The 19,376-nt window shown below is 43.8% G+C and overlaps 1 pseudogene across 1 annotated transcript; it reads right to left on the bottom strand.

Moving 5' to 3' along the window:
• Positions 1 to 4,405: 4,405 nt before the first annotated feature.
• Positions 4,406 to 16,552, bottom strand: LOC149320596 (uncharacterized; annotated as a pseudogene). The gene is made up of 7 exons (XR_016279316.1): positions 16,466 to 16,552; positions 14,309 to 14,650; positions 13,216 to 13,737; positions 12,437 to 12,563; positions 10,134 to 10,207; positions 9,620 to 9,746; positions 4,406 to 8,344 (listed from the first exon to the last, which is right to left on the bottom strand). The product of XR_016279316.1 is annotated as an uncharacterized LOC149320596 (transcript).
• Positions 16,553 to 19,376: the final 2,824 nt, after the last annotated feature.

The raw sequence follows: 19,376 nt of genomic DNA, 5'->3' as shown, positions 1-19,376 counted from the left end.
ATTTATGATTCTATTGACCTCTTGTTCCTTGGAGCCCATCCATCCCTGGCCAGGGAATGGGGGAGAAGAGAGGACTCCTTCCAGCTTCTCTTTTAGGACTATCAGGGTTGAGTCCTACATTATAACAGGGGGTTGCTCCCCTCTCTCTATTTTAAGGGTGGGAAGCACACACCTCAGTTTTTCCCCCTGCTTTTTTTGTTTGTTTGTCAAGGACTGCTGTTCTAGGTTCAGCATGGAATGCCCAGCGAGACCGAAGTGGTCTACACCCAGTTTTCCTCCTGCCTTTGTCCCTGGGCAGCTAGCATTAAAGCTAAATTTGCCACCCCATCTCCATACCGGCAAGGTTTTGCATTTTTATTGTTCTCCTCTCTCACTCAGCCTGCTTAGAAAGATCTGTCCTTGGACCCTCCTTCCACCCCATGTTCCTGAGGAAGGAATGTGCTACATGGCCGGCATCCATAGTTTTTTGTGGGTTTTTCGGGCTATGTGGCCAAGTTCTAGAAGAGTTTCTTCCTGACGTTTCGCCAGCATCTGTGGCTGGCATCTTCAGAAACCTTTGCTACAAGATCCCTTGGCAGACTAATTTTCCAGATTCACATGGTCATGTCTTTGAGTTCTCTCAGTACACTAAGGCAGACTTCCACCTGGTCTGAAAGGCTGTGGTGAAACCATGATTGGAAAACCTCTTCCCGAACCCCCTGCATTAGAGAAATACTGGCCAATCTCCAGCATCTTTCTGGGCACAGTTCTAGAGTGTGTGGCGGTCTCTCGGCTCCAGAGGTTCTCAGCTGAAATGGATCATCTAGATCCATTTTAGTCAGGCTTCAGGCCTAGCTATGGGACTGAGACAGCTTTGGTGGCCTTGGTAGTTGACCTACGATCTGAAGAGAAACCAATTGTAAAATATATAAGAATTATAACAGCAGTTGCTGGAGGTATCTAAAACGTGAGGGCACTCTTTAGCAGATACATCATTAAAAAAAATTATAAAGGAAAATCTTGAATTCAAACCAGAGATATTTTTATTAAATACGTTAAATGAAATTCTTGGGGGAAAGTATGGCAAAATTATGTTTTATATGTTATCAGTTGTGAGGATAATCTATGCACAATCCCGGAAGAAGGAAGATATCCCATCTCTTGAAACTTGGTTTTATAAACTACTGGTCTTGTTGGAAATGGACAAATTATCAAGAAGTTTGGAATATGAAATTACAGACAAGTACTTGGAAGATTGGAATGTATTTTTAGATTATTTTCAGCAAAATTGGAGAAATGTAGCAGCTTTAGATAAAGAAGTGGAGGGCCTTTCAATGGCTGGTATCCTGGGCTGGGGAACACACAAGAGTGGTTTGTCATTCTCGGAGGAAACTGAGATGCTGGTGCTGGGGATTCCTGCACTGCCTCCCAGCCACTGGAGTTCTGCAGGGATTCCTCAGGGCTCAGTTCTGAACCCCATGCTCTTTCAACATCTACATGAAATCGCTGGGTGAGTTCGGCCCGAGTGTTGAAGCTCAGTGTCACCAGTATTCTGATGACACCCAACTCTATCTCTCTTTTCTAGCTAACTCTTAAGGACGTTGTTTCAGGGATAAACCAGTGTGTCTGCTGTCAGGAATGGACTAGATGAGGGCAAACTGATTAAAAACTAATTTTCATCCAGACAAAACTTAGTGCCCCTGGTCACCTGGAAGGGAGATCAGGGAAGAGGGATTCAGCCTGTGGTAGAGGCGGTGACCATCCTCCTGAAACCTCAGCTTCACAGCTTGGGCATATTTCTTGACTCTGACGTGAGCCTGGATGCTCAGGTTTCATTAGTGGCCAGGCGTGCACTTGCACAGCTAAGACTGTCAACATGGGACAGTCTTTAGACAGTTTCAGCAGGTCCAGCATGCTGCGGCCAGGCTATTGACTGGGGCCAGTTACAGGCAACATACAAATATACACATCCCCATTGAAGCGGCTTCACTGGCTACCAGTCCATTTCTGGGCATGGTCTGGCTATGATCTTTAAAGCTCTATAGGCCTTGGGGCCACGTTGTCTGACTTTATCTCTCCCTTTTTTAAAATCTCCCTGCTCAAATTTTAAGATCTTTGGGGAAGGGCTTTCTCTCAGTCCCATGGCCATCCAGATACAATTGGCGAGGAGAGCGCCTTCTTAGTGGCTGCTCCCAGATTGTGGAATTCCCTCCTGTGGGAGTTTTGGGGAGCCCCCTTGTCTTTTTTCCTTTAGTCAGCAGGTTAGGCACTTCTTATTCAGGCAGGTCTTGGGCTTAATGTGTATGTAACAGAAAGGATTTGTGGTGAGGTTATTTTTAAAAACATTTCTTAAAATTATGATCTGTGTTTTTATATTGTTTTCATGTTCTGCTTTTTATTGAACTGCTATTTAATTCTTTTTAAATGCCTGTAAAAATAATGTTGTAACTGTACTCTGGATTTTTTGAAATGCTGTGGACTACCCTGGATCCTGCATAGGGGTAAATAAATAAATACATAAATAACCAGTCAGACGTCCAACAGATGGGGTTCTATCCTTCCCCACCCTCCATATAGATTGTCTCATATACTTAATCATTGCATAGGTATGAGTAGCACATCTAGCTTTTCTGTGCCAGGAGACCCTTCCTACTGCCCAACAACTGTTTTTCACAATGATCCTGGTCGAGAGCATAATTAGTATACATACCTTTTCCACTGTTCCCCATCCTTCCACCCAGCAGATGGAGAAATGTAGATATACCTTGATTAACAAAGGAAGTGTTTTCCTAGGCATCACTTCTTTAACAGAAAAATTGGTACCAGAGGCAGAAATAACAGATAAAGAATAACGGTCCATCCCTGTACTGGGGAACAAAAGATCAGTTCAACGTGTTTCAGCACACTTTTTATTCAAAACTAACAACAGGCACATGTGAAAGAAAACAACCAGTTCTTGCATGAGTTAACAAAAACTGCTGTAAGTAAACAAAAACACTGTGAACCTCCAGAGATCATTTGAACATTTCCTCCAAAATGCCTCCAATGATAATTTTTTCTTTCATCAGCCTCCACTTTTCTTGGGATTTCCATTTTTGGAGGCTAAACATACAGATCTGTCTTTAAAAAACATGCTAGGGTAGCAGATAGAATCACAGAATAATAGAGTTGGAAGGGATCACAAGGGCCATCCAGTCCAACCCCTGCCATGCAGGAACTCACAATCAAAGCACTCACAATCAAAGCACTCCACCCAACCTCTGTTTAAAGATCTCCTAGGAAGGAGACTCCATCCACTACACTCCGAGGGAGTGTGTTCCACTGTCAAATGGCTCTTACTGTCAGGAAGTTCCTCCTAATGTTAAGGTGGAATCTCTTTTCCTTGTTTCATGACCTGTTCTTTGGAGCAGCACAAAACAAGCTTGCTCCATCCTCCATGTGACTAGGGCTATCATTTCACCTCTTAACATTCTCCAGGCTAAACATACCCAGCTCCCTAAGTCTCTCCTCATAAGGCATGGTTTCCAGGCCCTTCACCATTTTGTTCGCCCTCTTCTGGATACCCTTCAGCCTCTCAACATCCTTTTTGAATTGTGGTGCCCAGAACTGGACACAGTATTCCAGATGTGATTTTGAAGGTGAGTTGCAAGGACAAAATAGGGATTCTGTTTGTGTACTGCCCAACTTGCTATACAACAGTCTCCCTTCCTGAGCTCAGTGGTAATGTTGGAGTCTTTGGTCCTTCACTACAGCAAGGCAGTTCCATCTGGTCTGAAAGGCAGCCAGTCTCCAGCATTCTTCTGGTATGTGGTGGACTCTCAGCTCCAGGGATTCCTTGATGAAATGGATCATGTAGATCAGTGGTTCTCAAACCTTGATCCTCTGGGTGTTTTAGATTTCAACTCCCAGAAGCCCTAATCAGCTTCGTCAACAGTTATGAATTCTGTAAGCTGAAGTCCAAAACATCTGGAGGGCCAAAGTTTGAGAACCACTGATCAGGATCCATTCCAGTCTGGCTTCAGGCCTAGTTATGGGACAGAGATGGCTTTGGTCACCTTGGTCAATGACCTACTCAGTAAACTGGACATGGGGAGTGTGACTATGTCAGCTCTGCTGGACCTCTGTGGCTGGTATCCTTCTGGGCTGCCTGTCTGGATGGGACTGGGAGCACTGTACTACAGGGATTCTAGTTCATCTTGAAGAGAACTGAGAAAGTGGTGCTAGGAGATTTCCAGCACGGCAGAATGGGGTTGGACTGGATGACCCTTGGGATCTCTTCCAACTCTATGAGTCTATGGACTAAATGTGGGCAAACCAACTGAAGCTGGATTTAACAAAACAGAAGGGTTCCTGGTTAGCTGGAAGGGAGATCAGGGAATAGTGGTACATTCCTGTACCAGGAAGAGAAAAGATCAATTCAACATGATTCAGCAAACTTTTTATTCAAAAGTTAACAATAAGCACACATGAAAGGAAACGAACAGGTCTTGTGTATGTTAACAAAACCTTGCGCACATAAATAAAAACATTTTGAATCTTCTAGAGTTCATTTGAAAATTTCTTCCAAAATGTCTGTAAGTTTAAGGGCAATGACAAGCTGGAGGGCAGCAGCCAAAATAGTAAAAGGGTTGGAAGCAGCAGAAAATACAGTCTGCCCTTCTTATACACGGATTTTTTATACACGGATTTAAGCATACACGGTTTGAAAATGTTCCAAAAAAGTATAAATTTACCTTGATTAACCATTTTTTATAAGGGACACCATTTTGCAATGTCATTATATTCAATGGGACTTGAGCATACACGGATTTTGTTATACACGGGAGATCTTGGAACCAAACCCCAGCGTATAACAAGGGTCCACTGTAAGCTTGCTCCATCCTCATTATGACAATCTTTCAAATATTTAAGCATGGATATCATGTCATCATGTTTGTTCCTGCATGGCAGGATGACACTTGTTATCATTCTAGGTATTCCTGTACTATGTCTTTACCTATTTAGAAAGAACTTGATAGTAATAATTATTTAGAAGCAGCTATTTATGGAGACTGGAGATAAGGTGATCAGTCCTACTCTGCAGGTGGCCTCAATGAAGTACACCCTTCCTCTTTCTTTTCAAGGCCTTGTCAGTCTCTGGCTTGAGAGAACTACATGTGAAAATTATCTAGTATACTACAAGGGTAACTTGACTCAAAAATATTTTGGAGCAGTAGCAAAAAAAGAAACTAGAGTATGGAATTATATGCTACACTAAGAGAAGTATAGTACCTAGATGGAGGGAAGTACTGGTGGCACTCTGTTCTGCTTTGGTCAGGGCTCACCTGGAATACTGTATTAATTTTTGGATATTACAGTTAAAGAATAGCATTACAAGCAGGAATGTGTCTAGAACTTGTTCCCTCCGAGAATCCCACTGAAATAAATAAATAAAAATAAATAAATAAGATGATAAAAGGTCTAGAAATTAAGCCCTATGAGGAACAATAAAAGGAACTGGGTATGTTTAGACTGGAGAAGAAAAGACAGAGGTGATAGGACAATCATAGAATCATAGAGTTGGAAGAGACCACAAGGGCCATCCAGTCCAACCCCATTCTGCCATGCAAGAACTCTCAATCAAAGCATCCCCATCAGATGGCCATCTGTTTAAAGGCCTCTAAGGAAGGAGACTCCACTACACTCCGAGGGAGTTTGTTCCACTGTCGAACAGCCCTTACTGAACTAATGTTGAGGTGGAATCTCTTTTCCTGGACTTGCATCCATTGTTCTGCGTTCTAGTCTCTGGAGCAGCAGAAAATAAGCTTGCTCCCTCCTCAATATGACATCCCTTCAAGTATTTAAACAGGGCTATCATATCACCTTTTAACCTTCTCTTATCCAGGCTAAACACCCCCAGCTCCCTAAATTGTTCCTCATAAGGCATGATTTCCAGACCCTTCACCATTTTAGTTGCCCTCCTTTGGACACGCTCGAGTTTCTTAACATCCTTTTTGAATTGAATAAGATCTTTGAACATCTTAAGGACTGTCATGTGGATGATGGAGTGATTTTGTTTTTTTCTTGCTACTCCAGAAAACAGGATCTGAACCAATAGATTCAAATTTCTTCTAAGGAGAATCCAGCAAAGAATCCAGGAAGAATTTGATGGTAAGAGGTATTTGCCTTTGAAATAGCTAGCAATGCAATGACACATTCTTGGCACTCTCTTAAGTGGTTTCTCTCACGTATCACTAGATTTGCATTCATAGGAAAATGTTTTCCATAATTCTGACATTTGTGTGGTTTCTCTCATGTGTGGATTCTCTGGGGTTTCACAGGTTCTGTTTTGGAAACAAAACATTTCCCACACTTCTGGCACTAGTACAGTTTCTCTCCTGAATGGGTTATCCGCTAGTTGAGATGTGAATTCTCACTTTCTTGGAATCTGTAGGGATTTTCACCTATGTAGATTCTTTGGTGTCTCAAAAGAAGAAACATATAACCAAAATGTTTGTCACACTCCTGACATGTGTATGGTTTCTCTCCTGTATGGTTTTGCTGGTGATTTATAAAGTTTGCTTTCTGAGCAAAACATTTTCCATACTCCTGACATTTATAGGGATTCTCACCTGTATACACACTCTGATGAATCAAAAGGTTTGATTTCCGAGCAAAGCATGCAATTTGTAACAAAAACATTTGCCACACTCCTGGCATGGTTTCTTTCCTGTATGGATATGTTGGTGCTTCACAAGGTCTGATTTCTGAACAAAACATTTTCTGCACTCCTGGCATTTGTATGGTTTCTCTCCTGTATGGATGCGCTGGTGCTTCACAAGGTTTGTTTTCTGAGCAAAACTTTTACCACACTCCTGGCATTTGTAGGGTTTTTCACCTGTGTGGATTCTCTGATGTGTTACAAAATGCGACTTGTAACCAAAACATTTCCCACACTCCTGGCACTGGTATGGTTTCTCGCCTGTATGGATTTCCTGGTGCTTCACAAGGTCTGATTTCTGGGCAAAACATTTTCCACCTTCCTGGTATTTGTACAGCTTCTCTCCTATATGGATTCGTTGGTGGTTCACAAGGTTTACTTTCTGAGCAAAACATTTTACACATTCCTGACATTTGTATGGTTTCACTCCTGTATGGATTCGCTGGTGATTCACAAGGTTTGATTTTTGAGCGAAACATTTTCCACACTCTTGACATTTGTATGGCTTCTCACCCGTGTGTACTCTCTGGTGCTTCACGAAGTCTATTTTTTGAGCAAAACCTTTCCCACACACCTGACATTGGTAGGGTTTCTCTCCTGTATGAAATCTCTGATGAATCAAAAGGGCTGAATTCTCAGTAAAACATCTTCCACACTCCTGACATTGGTAGGGTTTCTCGCCTGTATGGATTCGCTGGTGATTTCCAAGGTTTGCTTTCTGAGCAAAACATTTCCCACACTCCAGACATTTGTAGGGTTTTTCACCTGTGTGCACTCGCTGGTGTTTCACAAGTTCTGAATTGGAAACAAAGCCTTTTCCACACTGCTGACATCGGTAGGGTTTGTCTCCTGTGTGAAATCTCTGGTGGATCAAAAGGGCTGAGTTCTCAGTAAAGCATTTTCCACACTCCTGACATTTGTACGGCTTTTCTCCTGAGTGGACTCGCTGGTGCTTCACAAGGTTTGACTTGGAAACAAAATCTTTCCCACACTCCTGACATTTGTACGGCTTCTCTCCTGTATGTGCTCTCTGATGAATCACAAGGTCTGATTTCTGAGCAAAACATTTCCTACACTCCTGGCATTTGTATGGCTTCTCTCCTGTGTGGAGTCTTTGGTGGTTCACAAGGCCTCCTTTTTGAACAAAACCTTTCCCACATTCTTGACATTTGTACAGTTTCTCACCTGTTTGGACACTCTCATGCCTCACAAGGACTGCCTTCTGAGGAAAAAAATTCTTAGATCCCTGGTATTTGAATGGTTTCTCTACTGTGTGTACTTTCCAGTGGCTCACAAGGTCTGTGTGCACTTTCAGATGTGCCATAAGCAGTGTATGGTAAGCAAAGCATTTCCCACATTTCGGGCATTTGTGTGATTTCTTTGTGATGGGGGCTTCTTGATGGTTCACACTGTACAATTTATAATCAAAACCTTTCACAGAAACTTCCCATCGAAAGGGTTTCCCCCCAGCATGGATCCTCTGATAAGGCACAAGTGCCATATTTAAGGGTAGACAATTCCCAAATACATTGCATTTGATGGGATCCTCTCCAAAATAACTTTCCTTTTCTGAATGTTGAGCTTGATTGTGGCCAGTAAGTTCCATGTTTTCCATGGAGAACTTCCCATACTTAGCACATACATATGTTTTCCTCCAGTTTTCTGCTGAAAAGAATAAAAACAGGGGGAAAATATTTCAATTTGTATGAAAAAGAAAAGAGGCCAATGGGACCTGAGCAGCCGCAGATTTTGGCATCCATGGGAGGATCCGCAACGGATCCCCTGTGGATACCGAGGGCCCACTGTATTTATGCTATGCTAAGGCAATATTGGATTGCAGCCAAAATGTGCCAACTGAGGTTGCTGCCTCACTCTGCCTAAAGCCCTCCTCTGTTTAGAATACACTTTGACTCGAGACTCCAGTCTCAAACAGACATGGGCTGGAACTCAGATAATGTATATGTATGTAACCTGCAACTGCTTGCCTGATACAGAAATTGCCTGGAACCCAGCTGATGTAACCTGCGGTTATGCATTTTTTTAAAGGTGATACTAGACATCTCCTAACATAATAATGCCCCTGGCACTGCTTCAATAGGCAGGTGTGTGACAGGGAGGATGTGGTGTGTGGGGCAAAGGGCATCTGGAGAGACCTCTGTTCCCCAGCCTTGCCTTAAAGAGCCCCTTGTGACTTGCATAAGTTGAGAGACCACTCCCACTAAGAAGCAACATTACTGCTGTTATTTTCCCTTTGTTGTTCATTATGTTCTCTGTTATCCAGTCAACTTTGATTCCTGCTGACATACAAATGAGAGACCTTCAAGGGTTTTGGTTATCAACTGCCCTGCTGAGGTCTTGCAAACTCAGGGCCATGTTTTCCTTGAGTGAATCAATCCACTTGTAATGTGGTCTCCCTCTTTTCCTACTGATGTTGTGCAGTTTAAGAATTTTCTTTCACCTCTATGCAGGCCAGCAGCTGAATGTCCTTTAAGCTTGAATTTAACTGCATCATAAGGCACAGTATTAATCATACTTGTCCTTTTTTACTGACTGAAAGATCATCCACCAGTCTCACCTCCTTCCCACTACTGCTGCTGCCAACTAGCTGTTGACACTTTTAGTCTGGCTCCTCAGCAAACCCTGTTTGACTTGGGGGACCCTACTAGCAGGACTGCTACCATCTGCATAGCCTCTTGCCTCACAACATTATGCAGTCCCACCACCACATTTTAGAACAGAAATTATCATCAAAAAGAGAGCCTTACTATGACAACCCATAATCCTACAGGTCTCTTCCATGATCTACATATATAGGGCTCATCCCTTTCCTATTTGGGCAGAGTCAGGTTACCCTTCAAAGTACTGTAGCCATTTATGCTATTATTAGAAATACATTTTAAAACAGAAGACATACTCATCCAGGGAAAGAGAGAGCCTTACCTAAAGAAGCTATGAACCCATGGATCTCCACCATTAACTCCCTGTGTAGGGCTCTCTGATCAGGATCCAGCAGGGCCCATTCCTCTGGGGAGAAAAACACGGCCACTTCCTCAAAGGTTACCAGACCCTAGAGACAGAAGAAAAAGGTTCTTGCTAACACCTGACATCAAAGATGACTGCCAGCTGTGACAATTAGGATAAAACTGATTCACAGGCTGATATGAATCTAAAGGCAGCCGAGGTGAGATTTATTCTTCCACAAACACCAACATGAGCTTTGTGGATGAGGTCTGACAAACATAGGAGCCTCAGCTGTGTATGGTGTATATATGTATATCTGTCAGTCTGGGCTTCTCTCTCATTCATGTTTTATAAATCTCAACTTCTCTCCATTGGGAATATGAAGAAACTTACAACTTTACAAATCCAAAAGAAATGGAAACAAAATTCTCCTCTAGCCCTGAGAGAGATGTGATCTTTCAAGGTCTCACGTACCAGGAATCTTTCCTCTTACCTGACCTGGTTCTGTTCCACTGCAAAGAGGAGGAAGAGATGTCTCAGTCCTTATTAATGGCACCATTCCAGCCTCTGTGGGAGAGACCAAGGTGGAGAGAAGCATCAGGCAGGGTTGTGTCAGAGGTTAAATTTACAGTCGCTTACAGATTGCTCACTAAGAGGTACAGGCTTAGTTTGGTCAACAAAGCCTTGACAAAGAAGCTTCTTTTTTCAAAGTCACTGTGGTGCGTTATAGACCGCCCGTTTGGGGCGGTCTGTATCCGGTCCTTTCCCCACCGGATTGGGGCCTCAGTGGCAGCCTGAGGCCCCGATCCGCCGCTTTCCAGGCTGCGGGGAAACAGCAAAAGACCGCTTCCCCGCGTCCTGGAAAGGGGTGTCCTTGGGACTTCAAGCCCCAAGGATACCCGTCGGCGGTGGGTAGGAGGAGAAAGGGGCCGCTTGGGCCCTTTCTGCTCTGCATCACTGGCGCAGCCATGTAAAGGCTGCACCCAGCGACACAAAACGGAGCTCCTTCCAGGGCTGCGGAAAGGGCGCCCCAGGCATCCTCACATGACCCCACTACGTCACTTCCGCGCCGCCCCGTTTGGAGGCAGCGCGGTCGTGACGTAACCATGGTGGCCCCTGTGTGGAACGGGTGCTGCCATTTTGTGCACGCTCCGCGTTTGCTAGGGTTAGGGGCATCAGGAAGTGACGCCCCTTTCTAATCCTAGTACGCGTAGAGCTCGTACTTTATGCCCATCCGGAACAGGTCTGTATGCCCATCCTGCTCCAATTTCATCTTTGTCTCGTCTACAGCTAAAACTATTGGAAGGATGGTGAAAGAAGGTTGGAGAAACAAGAGTTTTCAGTGCCTCTCTAGGATCTCTCTCTCTCTCTCTCTCTCTCTCTCTCTCTCTAGGATGAAGGATTTTTTTTTTCTCAGAGGTGCATTTAAATCTCTACGGAATAAAATTTTATATTTATATTTATATGTTTACATCAGATAGGGTTGCATTGTTATAACTGTGTTGTTGTGTGCCTTCAAATAGTTTCCAACTTACGGCAATCCTAAGGTGACCTTATCACAGGGTTTTCTTCGCAATATTTGGTCAGAGGGGGTTTGTTACTGCCTTCCCCTGAGGCTGAGAGTGTGTGACTTGCCCACGGTCACTCAGTGGGTTTCCATGGCTGAGTGGGGATTGGTCCCCAGAATTAAAGACTAACCATACCACCACACTGGCTCACAGGATTACCTCAGGCTGCTATATGTCAGAAATGACTTGTAGATATGCAACAACAACAAATAGTGATGCAGGGTCAAGATACTGGTGGGGGCTTGATAAGGTCCAGTTTTGGTACTCACCAAATCATAAAATTCACTGGGGGACCTCAACCAGCTACTCTCATACTCTCTCTCACACACACATACACTGACCTATCTTGCAAGGTAGTTCTGAGAATAAAGTAGTCATAAGTTGTGGGAAGCAAAGGCCAGATTTAAAGAATAACACAAAGCTCTGGGACATCATGCTAACAGAAAAATCACTGAAAGAGGAAGGGCTACCAGAAAGAGCCAAGAAAGTTAATTAGTTGCACAAATAAAAAGACTGGTTTCCTCTCTCCCCCTTGCTCACATATTACTTTTAGGAAAGTTACTCTATTATAGTTGTTGGCATGTGAATTAGAGATATTTTGGCTGGATAGTCAAGTAACTACAAACTCTAAATATGTCATTGCACTGATTTTCAGATGCATTCTTTGCTGGTTGTGTTTGTTTCTGTAAAAACTTTAAAATACTAATAGAAATATATGAAATAGTGGCCAAGATCCTACATCAAGGATTGAGAAAATAAATTCTGATTGTGGAGATATGCAAAGAGCATACTACAGAACCTTTGTGTGGAAGGGCAGTTTTTCTGCAATGAAATGCCCACCTACAGATGCACCTGCTAGCCCAGTAAACCTGTATGCACAACTCCATTTCCACAATCATGAGCTGAATATGCATGTTCGACATCAGACCAATGAATCCAGTGGTTTCCATTGAGAAAATTAGAGCTAGTGTGGAGGAGTGGTTTGAGTACTGGACTAGGACTCTGGAGACTAAGGTTCCAACCCCCAGCCATGGAAACCCACTGGATGGATGGCAAGCCACACTCTCTCAGCCTGAGAGGAAGGCAAAGGCAAATCTCCTCTGAATAAATTATTTCAGTAAAGCCTGTGATAGCTTCACCTAAGGTTCACCATAACTCTGAAAGGACTTGAAGCCATACAACATCATCAGCAACAACATGCGCAGGATTCTGGAGTGTTCGTTCTTACCTTGCAAGGGCATCCCTTCATCACACTCCTGCTTGATCCCCTTCCATTGGGAGCTCTGCCATATGTCCAGTTGAGCCTTCTCTGCCACAGGAAATTCAGAGTGAACATCTTCCAAAAAATCATTGGCCTAAAACAGCAGTGAGGATTCAAGGCAAGAAATTTGGAGAAGGATGAGAAAATGCTAAAGGGATCTGGACTTGTGTGGTATGAGAAATCTACTCACAACCAAGTCAAGAGAAAGTCAGCAGGTCATTAGCCCTACTTGAAATTGGTACATACCAAATAAGAGCACAACAAAGTGAAACACCTTGAAGTATGAAACTTTTCTTAATATTTGTTTATTGTATAAGCTGGAATTCAAACAATTCCATGGAGTTTGTATCCACAGAAAGAACATGAAAAGTTTTGGAAACTCCTGTTCTAACTTATAAGAGGAGGTTTCCCATTGAACTGTGTGTTTGTGTGTGTGTGCATGCGTGTGTGTGTTTAGAAATATTGAGAAACAAAAATTAAAACCTACTGATATTCTATAGTTATGCCAGCCTGTACAGTCTGTGACCACAACACAGCTTATCATGTTGGCTCTGAATAAAAATAAAATGGGAAGAAAAAAAGTACTTGCTGGAGTAGAGTCCATTCCTCTTCTAAACACATCACGGCGTTCTGGGGCACCACATTTCAGTAGAACTTCTTCAGAGGGCCTTTGCTCCTGAAGCTCAAAACAGAAAGCCCCAGAGCCAGCACCTGCTCACCTTTGCACAAGAAGGAAAACCTCTCACCTGTGGCTCTTTTGGCTCCGTCTCTGCCTCTGTCTGACTCAGGAGGAAACCCTCTGCCAGGGCCACCGCCTGGGAACAGGACTCTGCTCCACATTCCCTGACCCATTTCTCTATCTTCGGGGGCAGGATGGTCAGGAACTGCTCCAAGATCACGAGGTCCAGGATATTGCGTTTTGAGTGGCACTCAGGCTTCAGCCACTGACAGCAGAGATGGTGGAGTCGGCTGCAAACCTCTCGGGGCCCCTTGCCTTCCTTGAAGGAGAACTGCCTGAAGCGCTGACGCTGTATCTCTGAGCTGGCAAGGTCCTCACCCAGGAACCTCTTCTGGACTGTCTTCTCCCAGAATTCTCCACTATTCTCCACACTGAGCCCATCAGGGCCTCTTCCTCGTTTAGGACCAGCTAAGTCTAGTTCATCCATCTTTGTTGTTTTGCACCAAAGAAGCCACCGATAGAATCAATGTTATTCTTCCTCCTTCTGCCTCAACGCAAAGATGTCCCTAAACTGCTCTGCTGCAACACTCTGTAAAAACCAATACATTGTTGTGTTATTATTGATATTATCAGGTATTTGTAGAGCACCATCAATGTATATTGTTGTGTGAAGAAGGATTATTCTGGTATCAGCCCTCCTTATCCCCCAAATGAAATTTGCCCCCAAATTATCCTCAAGATGAAATTTGCCTTTTCAGCAACATCTGCACTCTGGCTTGACATGTTCATCAAGCTCTCTACTTCAACACCAAGATCCTTACTCAGGCTCACCCTGGCTAGTACTTGGATGGGTGACCAACAAAGAATACCAGGTGCTGTAGGCTATATTTTAGAGGAAGGGTCTCACAAAACCACTTCTGAGTACTCCTCACCTAAATAAGAAAACCATAAGCTGACGGGCAATTTGAAGGCACATATACACACAGAGAAGAAGAAATCTATGGGGACCTCTGGTATCAACCAGGTCTCTTCCCTGAATGAAAGGTACGAGGTACAATGAGAGACCCACTTCAGGCAACTCCTTAAGCCTCTTTTAGCCAGGTGTTCCCCATCCTATATCTATGCATTTCATTTTTTTCTATCTATGTGCTGTATCTTACATTTCTTCAGAGCCCTGGGATCAAACAGTTCTATAAGGAGATCTGGCGGGGCAGTGGTTGAATGCTGGTACTGCAGCCAGAAGGTTGTGAGTTTGATCTCAGGTAGGGCTCCAAGGTTGACGCAGCCTCACCCAGGAACCTCTTCTGGACTGTCCTCTCCCAGAATTCCCAAATGCTCCCAGCACCGAAGCTGTCAGGGAATCTTTCTTCTTCAGGACCAGCTAAGTCTGGCTCATCCATCTTTGCTGTTTTATGCCAATGACGCTACCAATGGGATCAAAGTTATTCCTTCTTATTCCGACTCAAGACAAAGATGTCCCTGCACTGCTCTGCTGCAACACCCTGTAAAACCAAAACATTGTTATGCTATTATTGAAATTATCAGGTATTTAGGAGCCCTGCTGGTGCAGTGGTTAAGTGCTGGTACTGCAGCCACAATAATAATAATAATAATAATAATAATAATAATAATAATTTATTTCTATGCCGCTGTTCCAAGGATCACAGCGGTGTACAACAAGGATAAAAACAGATAAAAACATCACAATGCTGTGTGTTTGATCCTAGAGGGCTCCAGGTTGACTCAACCTTCCATCCTTTTCTAGGTAGGGAAAAAGAGTACCCTGTTTGTTGGAGGCAATTGGCTTAAAGATTGTAAACAGTATAGAGAGTCCTACATTCACTATGAAGTGGTATAGAAATGTAAAGTGCTATTGCTATACATCTTTAGTCATTTGAAGGTCCTCCAGAACAATTATACAGACAACATCTGGCAGATGTTGATCACAGAGATGCACGGGGGGGGGGGGGGGTCTACAAATGTCTAAAGGTAATTTTTTGTGGTTTTTTGACTTTCACGTGGGGGATGGGTGTCTTGTGTCCTTAACCCAAAAGAACCAAAGGGTACTCAGCAATGGCTTCTCTTCATCCTGGAGAGAAGTGACCAGTGGGATACACAGGGGTGTGTCCTGGGCCCAGTGCTATTCAACATCTTTATCAATGACTTGAAGGACAGAACTGGGGGCATACTTTTCAAATTCGCAGATGACACCAAACTAGGAGGAATAGCTAACACCCCAGAGGAAAGGATCAAAATCCAAAATGACCTTAATAGATTAGAAAGCTGAGCCGAAACTAACAAAGCGAACTTCAACACGGAGAAATGTAAGGTACTGCACTTAGGGTGGGAAAATGAAGTGCATAGATATAGGATGGGGGACACCTGGCTGAATGAAACTACACGTGAAAAGGATCTTGGAGTCCAAGTAGACCACAAGTTGAACATGAGTCAACAGTGCGACGCTGCACCTAAAAAGGCCAATGCGATTCTAGGCTGCATCAATAAAAGTATAGTGTATAGAATAGATCAAGGGAAGTAATATTGCCACTCTATTCTGCTTTGGTCAGGCCCCACCTGGAATACTGTGCATTACAATTTTAAAAGGAAGTTGTGCGTCCAAAGGAGAGTGACCAAAATGATGAAGGGTCTGGAAACCATGATTTATGAGGAAAGACATAGGGAGCTGGGGATGTTTAGCCTGGAGAAAAGAAGGTTAAGAGGTGATATGATAGACCTGTTTAAATACTTGAAGGGATGTCATGTTGAGGAGGGAGCAAGCTTGTTTTCTGCTGCTCCAGAGACTAGGACCCGGAGCAATGGATGAAAGATGAGGATCCACCTCAACATTAGGAGGAACTTCCTGACAGTCAGGGCTGTTGGACAGTGGAACACTCTCCCTCAATGGAGGATGGTGGAGCCTCCTTCCTTGCAGGTCTTTAAATAGAGGCTGGATGGCCATCTGTCAAAGGGGGTGCTTTGATTGAGAGTTACTGGATGGCCCTTGAGGTCCCTTCCAGCTCTATGATTCTATGAATGTGGGGAGAGGGCCCACTGTAATTCTTAACACTGCATACACAGATGCCCCCCCCCCCCCCCCCATGCTGAGTCCCCTGCCTCCAGCCCCTCTTTGCTGCTCCTCCTCCTCCTGGTTCCTGGCATTCAGTGCGGAAGGGAGACTGAGGGGGGCAGCAGCAGGGACCCAGGCCTGGGGGTGGCCTGGCTGGGAAGTAAGGGTCCCTCTTCCCCTCCTCCTCCCTTCCCAGGGACCCCAACCCTTGCGTCCCCCAACTTCCCCAGCCTCCTTCCCCAACTCTCACCCGGCTTCCCTCTTTCCCTCCTTTGGCTTTTGGGCGTTTCTAGCTCCTGTTTGTGGCTTCTTTTGAGTCCCAAAGAGCCAGGGGTGGTTGTTTCCAGGGGGACTCCTTTCAATGTGACACCGCTCTCCTCCCTCAGTGCGTGCTTTGTTCTTGGGGGCCATTTTATGTCCTGATCACATGACTGTAGCCGAGCCAGGCTCCTGGCAAAAGCCAGGCCCAACACTCCAATCTGTTCCCCCTGGAAACATGGACGAGGCGCAGAGGTTCCACCTAGGCCTAGGTTTAGCTGAGCCAGGTGTGGAAGAGGAACACAAGGATATTTTTGCGGACGGAGAGAAATAGAGTCATACAATCATAGAGTGGGAAGAGACCTCAAGGGCCATCCAGTCCAACCCCTTTCTGCCATGCAGGAACTCTCAATCAAAGCACCCCCTTTGACAGATGGCCATCCAGCCTCTGTTTAAAGACCTCTAAGGAAAGAGACTCCACCATCCTCCATTGAGGGAGTGTCTTCCACTGTTGAACAGCCCTTACTCTCTGGAAGTTCCTTCTACTGTTGATGTGGAATCTCTTTTCCTGCAGCTTGTATCCATTGCTCTGGGTCTTGTTCTCTGGAGCAGCAGAAAACAAGTTTGCCCCCTCCTCAATATGACATCCCTTCAAGTATTTAAACAGGGCTATCATATCACCTCTTAACCCTCTTTTCTCCAGGCTAAACATCCCCAGCTCCTTAAGTCATTCCTCATAGGACATGGTTTCCAGACCCTTCACCATTTTAGTCGCCCTCCTTTGGACACACTCCAGTTTCTCAATGTCCTTTTTTAATTGTGGTGCCCAGAACTGGACACAATATTCCCGGTGGGGCCTGACCAAAGCAGAATAGAGTGGCACTATTACTTCCCTTGATCTAGACAATATACTTCTATTGATGCAGCCTAAAATCGCATTGGCCTTGTTAGCTGCCACATCGCACTGTTGACTCATGTACTCTAAAGTTGTAAAGATTGTTAGAGGAAATACAAACTTTGTACCTATTTTAATTTATTTTAATTTGATAGTACTCTATTGTACTGAATCATTTCAAAATCCATTGTTGTATGTACCTACTGGGCTTTGAAATCTTTTAAAATTTTGTATAAATAATGTAATTATGAAATCCATAAAGACACAGGAGAACTAAAGTGTATTTCTAGATCACTCCATTTTATTTTATTTTGTTGTGTATCACTTGAGGTTTATTGTTATACTTTGTATTATGCTTTGTATTTTATTTTTGCTGGTCATTGACTGAATAAACATATTCTTATTCAATGGGACTTATGTTCAACTTGTGGTCTACTTGGACTCCCAAATCCCTTTCACACATAGTCTTGTTAAGCCAAGTGTCCCCCATCCTATATCTGTGCATTTATATTTCTCCCTTTGAAATTAATTTTGTTAGTTTTGGCCAATTCCTAATATATTAAGGCAATTTCCCCCCTCATTTTTCCTCAGGAACTGCTACAGGAAATTCTGAAGCAGAAATTGTGTTGATGTGTGCGGTATGTAGTTTTGTGAGACATTTAGCCACCTGCCATGAGAGCTCTGGTGCCACAATAGTTTCTCACCCTTCCACTTACTTTCCCGTTTTATCCTCAGCTTACTGTAGTTCAACCTGCAAAAGGATTCTGCACTTGTTATTCAACAGGAGGAGAGGAGAGGAAGGGGTGGGTGAGATCTTGCATTTCCCAGTAGGCTCAGGAAAAAGCAAACTGCTGCAGCCTCTCCAAGCTTCTTGGCTCTTTTTCATTAATAACTTTTACCACCTTGTCCACATTTTGATGTTGCTTGGCCCTGTGTCCTAGGTTTATGTTGGAGGGAAATGTTGGAAGGTATGAGATGACAACCAGGTAGTATTCTTAAATTTTGGACTGCAACTCCCAGCACCCCTCTCCTGTGGTTGGCTAAAGCTGCTGGGATGTACAGTCCAACATAATCTCAAGGTTTGCATGATTCCCATCCCTGTTCTAGAAACTGATTAAACACTCTAGCTCTGGCCACATGCTGGTCCCATCTAGAGTAAACCCACTGACCCAAATGCTGAAGGCTCAAGGCTGATGCAATTCCCTTTGAACTAGTGGGTCTGTTCTAGTTAACAGGGATGGGAATTTTACCACCCTCCAGATGCTCAAGTACTCCTAGCAGTACTTAACCAGCATAGCTATAGCAAATACATTGCTATACCGCTTATCAGTGCACTTAAGCACTCCCTAAGCTGTTTTTAATGTGTAAGCCCATTGCCTCCAACAAGCTGGGGACTCATTTTAGTTACCTCAGAAGAATGCAAGCCTGAGTAGCTTGAGCCCTTGGCTGGTATTGAACTCACAACCTTGCGGTTTGTGAGTGAGTGGTTGCAGTATAGGCATTTAATCACTGCGCCACCAGGGCATAGCCACTTGTGAGGACTGCTGGGGGTTACAGTCCAACAACATCTGGACGGCCAAACAATTGCCCTCCTGGAATTAGGGTTCAAGTGCATATTTCCTCCATTATTATTATTAAACTTTATTTCTAGAGCGCTGTAATTATACACAGCGCTGTACAAAGTCGGTAAAATTAAGGAGTATATAAAAGCCTGCCCAAGGCGTAAACTCTAAGATAATAACAATTAAATAGAGGAATAGATAAAATTACCATGTAGAAAAGAAAAGACAAATTACTCCAACAGTAAGATTTGCTGTGTGCAGGAAGGCTTTGGTTTTTACTGGACACAGGGAAAACAGCAAATCTATACTGCTATGCAAAGGGATCTTCCTGCACCTTTGAGACTAACTGGAAAAAAAGAAGCTGGAACCATGACTTTTTGTACATTTGAGCCCACTTTTTCAGAGGCATGCATATTGCTACAATTATTTCCCGATTCTTTGTTGGG

The sequence above is a fragment of the Sceloporus occidentalis genome, unplaced genomic scaffold, assembly GCF_023333645.1.
Source record: "Sceloporus occidentalis isolate IW3139 unplaced genomic scaffold, rSceOcc1.0.p SCAF_1, whole genome shotgun sequence".
Taxonomy (NCBI): domain Eukaryota; kingdom Metazoa; phylum Chordata; class Lepidosauria; order Squamata; family Phrynosomatidae; genus Sceloporus; species Sceloporus occidentalis.
Note: the sequence above shows the minus strand (reverse complement) of the source record. Positions and strands in the feature narration are given on the sequence as shown.